The sequence below is a fragment of the Ixodes scapularis genome, unplaced genomic scaffold (assembly GCF_016920785.2).
Source record: "Ixodes scapularis isolate PalLabHiFi unplaced genomic scaffold, ASM1692078v2 PGA_scaffold2__306_contigs__length_199485367, whole genome shotgun sequence".
In the NCBI taxonomy this organism is placed as follows: domain Eukaryota; kingdom Metazoa; phylum Arthropoda; class Arachnida; order Ixodida; family Ixodidae; genus Ixodes; species Ixodes scapularis.
This window is the reverse complement of record NW_024609857.1, coordinates 187,743,701-187,749,622: the sequence shown is the minus strand read 5'-3', so window position 1 is coordinate 187,749,622 and position 5,922 is coordinate 187,743,701. Positions and strand designations below refer to the sequence as shown.

The window sequence follows — 5,922 nt, the reverse complement described above, 5'->3', positions numbered from 1 at the left end:
TGCAGCACGACACGCAGTTGGCAGGGGCGGTGCGCATAGCAGACCCTACGAAAAACTCGGCTAAATGTCGAATGATAGAGAACGCCCATACCTCTATTTTAACCTTACGCTAAGACACAGTTTCTGGCAGCCGAGACTCTCCGGAGGTTGCTGCAGTATGCCGAAACACACGTCATACGCCTTTAATCGCCGCCACCGACCGCCGTTACGACGCGAAACGGACTCCACTGTCTCCGCCCGCTCACCCAAAGCAAATACGACGGGCTCGTTCGAGAGGTTCCGTGGCTTCCCCGACACGCGACCAACGTGATCACGTGAGCGCGGACATTAGTCACACATCTTATTCGAACCGTGACATGCCCAAAAATTGTCGACAAAAACCGCTAAAGACATGATGCTATCTTTGTTCCTTTTTGTATTAACATTTATTTTGAACTCTTGAGGGATAACGAATCAAATATTTATGAAATGGAAAGAATGACGTCACCGAGCAGCGCTTTGACGTTGAAGCGGTTAAAATAGAAGCGGTTGCGCGCGAAGGAGTGCCAGTGCGCCGCGCCGTTGGCCGCGGGAGATTCTGTAAAGACGAAAGTAACGGCGGCCAACAATTCGGGGTTCGGTCTTTGCTGTTCCGACCTAGTTCTGTCGGCGGCATTCAATGGATGTGGTCACGGTGAGAGAATATGCAGATGTGTCTAGATGGAAGCTCGAGGACCTGTCAGGTTGGTTGACAAAGCAAAACCTTGCAGGCTTCGCCCAGGGATTCGAAGGTAAGCAGAATGCTCCATCCTCTTTGTTTGTGTTGGTTAGCGGCGTCGTTTTCATCTCGCGTTTTCAGTTTCCAACTGCCAACTGTTTTCAGTGCCAGTAGCGCCGGTAATGGCGGCTGATCTGGGTCTCGATGGCGCTATCCTTCCATGTGCACGCCAATATTTTTTATGAAACTTGTAGTTCAGTATGGATATTTGGACATGTTTTGTGAGTGAGGAAGTGCTTCCGGGTCTTTCGGCGTTTAATGAGATTTGTCGTCGTTTGTGCGATTTCAGCATGAGCGGATACGAGTGTTCAAAGTGTTCACGGTGCTACCACATTGGGAGTCATCTGATAAATCATGTCCAGATAGCTCATGGTGACCCGGACTTTAATTATATTTGCACGTTTGGTGAGTGCTCTCCGTCTGGACGATATTTTACCGCATTTGAGAGCTTCAGGAAGCACATGAAACCTAAACACCTCGAGGGAGGATCTGCGGAACCAGAACATGGAAGCAGTGTGAAGGTGATGCATGCCACTGCTCCATGGTTGCCCCCCCCTCCCCCCTTCACTTTTTTATACTATATTTGTGTACACCATAAGAATAAAAAGGCAAAAAATGTGGTATAACTTGTGTCATTAACATATATGTTTATGATATATACTGCATGTGCAATATTTTATCTCCTTTTATACAGAAGAGGTTGATGGAGAGACGTTACTAAACTTGCCAGTGAGGACGATTGAGCAGTTTCTCTCTGCTATGAAACTACGAGTCAAACTCCTAAAACTGACTGAACAGCTAAAAGGAGATATAAGAGAAAGGTAGGGCGCATTACCCAATTGGAAATTGGCGTTTCATTTGAAAAAATTCAAGATGCACTAATTACATTGTTATCTTTCAGCTTGCCTGGACCCTCCAATGTGGCTCGTGCTAGTAACACAGCAGCCTCAGTTTGGTCTACAGAAGTTGTGAGGAATGTATGGCCACAGAGATATACTCTCCCAAAATTTCCTCCGCCACTGTTACAGGGGCTGGGTGAAAAGAGTGGACAGCTCCTTCAACCGCAGCGAAATGAAGCAGGAACAAAGTTGGTCGCTGCGTTGGCAGACGACATTCTGAGCAAAACTCCGTAAGCAGCAGCATTTGAAGTCCTCACTTATATATCTTAAAATAGAGGCTAACATTTGTTGTCTTTTTTCTTTCCGGAACGCCAAGTCGGTCTTAGCTAGATGATGTCATGCGTGCCTTCCAAGCGACATACCCCTTCCTGGCTGACTCCACTGGACTCTGCGTAAGATTTACAAGACCTTGTTTTCACTCTGACAATGGAAATGCTTGTATCAAAGTTCATTATCTGCATAGTAACAGGCTTGCTACGCATCACTCTCACTGTAGGATTCGCTGCGACACAGCCTTATTAACAAAAGGAAAAAGGAAAGGTTGCTTCTTATGCATCTGCCAGAAGTTCAGCAAAACAAGGAAAACGATGGCAAAGGTGGTGGGCGAAAGCGAAAGGGAGAACGCCAACGCCAGCGACTGTATTCAAAAATACAAAAGGAACATGGTAAGTTTTTTATAACATGCTTCTGATACAATTAAAAGAAATAAAACTAACCTGGAAGCGGTAACTGTTCTCAAATAGTTATTCAGCTAAATGTAGTTATGCAATTGTTGCACCATATGCTTCGAAGCGCTTAGCCTGTTACATATTGGCAAAATGAGAGGAATCTTTTTACAGTTTTAATTTGGTCGACCAGAGGAATGGTTAGAAGCTTGGGAATAACCTTACCGAATTCGGCTTGATTGTTTTTAAAAGGAATATTTATTGTTCGCACGCAGATGTTTTTTATGTCTTATATATACGACATTGATATCCACTATCAAATAACGAAATTTTTTTCTTATTATAACTTTTAGAACTGCAACAAAACATCACTTTGAGTACTCAAAATGTTTCTATTTTAACATTATTTTATTTTAGTGGTACATACTGTTTGCTTTACTTTTGATTCCGTACCTAAAACGACCATTCACAGCAGTTCATACTATCCATCATCACTCAGACTGCTGTTGCCATGTCTGGTGTTCTATGTGCAACTAAGCAGATAGGTCTTTGTTCGAAAGAATCAAACTTGTCAAGCAATTCATGCTAGCAAACGGTTGTATAGGAGTGGGAGGGCAAAGTAGATATAGTGTCTTAGTTGAGCATTAGCCATATGATAATATTCACAGTGGTAAGAATAGAGAAGTTTGTGCTTACATGCCAATACGTCTTTTAGCTGCTCCTAAACGGACTTTTAGCTGCTCCTAAATGGACTTTTGACTACTGCAACAGGTTACAGGTACTCCAAAGTGACTCGAACGAAATACATTGCTGTAAATATAATCTGTAAAAGTCACAGTTGCATGGCTTGTCAGATATATCTAATACTCTCTGGTTGTCTCTCGGTTAAATCTCTTTTGTTTCACTGAACTGCCTTATTATAGCTAAATATAAAGTGCATATAACTTGATATATTTGGACCCGTGCACCCACTTTTTAAATTACAATTTTTCATGTAACATAAAACAAACCTTGCTAGAGTTCATCTGGTACACAACTTTGTTTTTCAAATCTCATATTGTGTGCATGGCACTAACTTTTTTTGAGGTTTCTCATCATGACGTAGGAGATGGTACCAACAACATTGCAGACCACGTAGAGATTATAACTACTGAATGCTCCAAGGCTGCACCAGATGTGAAGCTCTTACTTAAAATGATGGCACGGACGTCACAGGCAAGGAGGGTAGCCATCGCTGGCAAGACCACCACTGATGTTATTTAGCTGTACCCGGCCCTCTGCATTCCCGAAGTGGTACTTTCAATGTCTTTTCCACTAAACTTTCAAAGCAATAGACAGCCTGAATGGTGCATTAGTTTTGTCCGGTTTTGAGTTACTTCAAACCCAAGAAGGGTACTAAGAGACTTAGGCACTGTCTAAATTGAGCTAACAACCTGGTTTTCAGAAGTCCTACTTGCAGTGTCGTTGTGCTCTTTGTCTGGGTTTAACACCTGTTTGTGCTATGCTCACTTGCAGTGTATGGTGGGAGAGTGGCATCATGAGAAGGAAGGGGCCAGATGTCTTGGTTTGCCGCGATTCCCTTTTTCCTGCTTCCACACCAGAGTGGTTGCCTGGTCCACCTCGTCACCAAGATAACATTTTTATCTATACAGCATACCTAAACAAAAAAAGGTTAAGAAGTTTTTTCAAGTCAGTTTTCGTTTTATTTTGTTAGTGGTTAAATATTAGATCTGAGCTCGGTAATGCACCACATAGGAAATCATACATCTAGAACGTTGTCTACATTTTCTCAAGGCCAAAATTTCAGTTTCTCATAGAAGTCCTCTAGGGGATTCACAAGAAGTAGGATATATTTGATCTCATCAAAGCTAGAGCTTGATGGGCTTTTAAACTAACATTTGTGATATTTTGCACAGTACGGTGTAACTTTAATGCTGGTTAGCCTTAATTAAATAATAACGCCTTGCTCTGTCACCCAAACAGAGAAAAATTTATCTTCAGCTACAGCAGGAGCTGGATCTCATGAAGGGTACCAGCAGCAGTTCGAGTGTACAAGCAAAAATAGAACAAACAACGGATGGCCTACTTCAGCGGATAATGAAGTTTCACCCTTCTTCTGATTCAATTCGGCAACTGAAGGGGTTTGAATAAACCTGTCCATGGAGTGCCAAGCTGCAAGGTGCAACTCTTTTCTTAAGGTTAAAACTCACCGATTTCAAAAATGCCTGAAAGTGATTCATGAGGTTTTCGTGTATATTTTTTTCTATGTATTGTTTGCTGCCGTATATATTCCACTGACTTGATAATACATTTTTTAGTTACAAGTTAGCGCTGTTCGATGTTCTTTCTCCAGTTTTTTTCCTTGTGTGCACTATTCCCACCGTTTAAGCTGTGATAATTTCTCAAATAACTATTTACCGAGCCAGGGTTATAAAGCAGGAATTACCCTCAAAAATGTACCTGACAAAGAAGCCCTCGGCAAACTTCTCATTTTTTCTTCCTCCAGGGCCTAACGGTGGCCATCTCGAAATATTAGGTTTGGTGTTCATTTGCTTATAGATATATGAGAAGTACTAAAAAGTGGCTAATTGGCAACAAATTATAGTTTTCAAGGACTAAAAGCGAAATTTTGCTTTGAAAGGAGGTTCTAGATTTTTAGAATGTTCCTACCCCAGTGCCCAAGAATTTCGGTAGTATGAATAGTTTTGTTTCGGTCACATTTTGCACACAGTCATTGCAGACTGTGTGAAAGTTCTCGGAGTTATATTTTGCACACTCATTGCACGCTCTTTGGAAGCCCTCGGAGTTCTAGGAAAAGTTAATTCAAAAGTTTTTCAATATGTGTAATGAATCTGTGAAGTATGACGTTCCACTAGGCCGTGTTTTATTTGATCTATATTTTAGGCGGAGAAGCATTCTACTCATGTGCTAGGTTTCGATCTAGTCATGTTCAATAAACGTCAGAATTTTTGTTTTGTGAACCGCTGCATCTTCTCTTCTTTTCACCATTACAAGTGGGACATTGCAGGGCATGTCTTTTGTTTCTGCTACCTCTATTCGCGAAACCTCATACTTGGTCTTGAGAAGAGTAACAACGATGAATGTGTATTTGAATACCCATTCAAGCCAGCGGTTCTGCAGTAGATGTACTTCCCCGGAAAAGGTGCCTTATTGTTCAAAGCCTGTTTCGCACATCTGTGGACGTTTACAAAACGTCTAGATGATGTATATTCCCTCTTTGAACAGTTCGAGACAGTCGATAAGGAGCGGTTTTCAAAAGAGCTACTGAACACCTAAAATTGCTACCCAAGTCGGGTTTTGCGAATTAGTTATTCAAGTTAACTCGAAAGTGGTGTTTGCAAAAAAGCTTTAATTGAAAATTTTCATAATAGAAAGCTCTCTTGGTGAAAAAATAACTTAAAAGTTAAGGGTGAGCAAATAGTGGTCGAAATGAAATGTCCTTCGTAGTTTTTTTTAGTTCTGTCTTGACTGGAACGATTTTTCATAAAATATCTTTGGAAGCTTCTTATAAGCTCTTTGAATTCACTAGTTAATCATGAAAAACCTTTATTGAGTTATTTTGGGTCCAAGGAAATAACAG

General features: G+C 41.4%; 2 long non-coding RNA genes across 2 annotated transcripts; both read left to right on the top strand.

The window, feature by feature from the left end:
* Positions 1-542: 542 nt before the first annotated feature.
* On the top strand, positions 543-1,572 carry LOC120850296. The gene is made up of 3 exons (XR_005718108.1): positions 543-770; positions 1,047-1,162; positions 1,452-1,572. It is a non-coding gene; the product is annotated as an uncharacterized LOC120850296 (long non-coding RNA).
* A 95-nt stretch (positions 1,573-1,667) lies between these two features.
* LOC121836419 lies at positions 1,668-5,297 on the top strand. Its single transcript, XR_006077925.1, has 3 exons — positions 1,668-1,886; positions 1,973-2,048; positions 4,323-5,297. It is a non-coding gene; the product is annotated as an uncharacterized LOC121836419 (long non-coding RNA).
* The last annotated feature ends 625 nt before the right edge of the window (positions 5,298-5,922 follow it).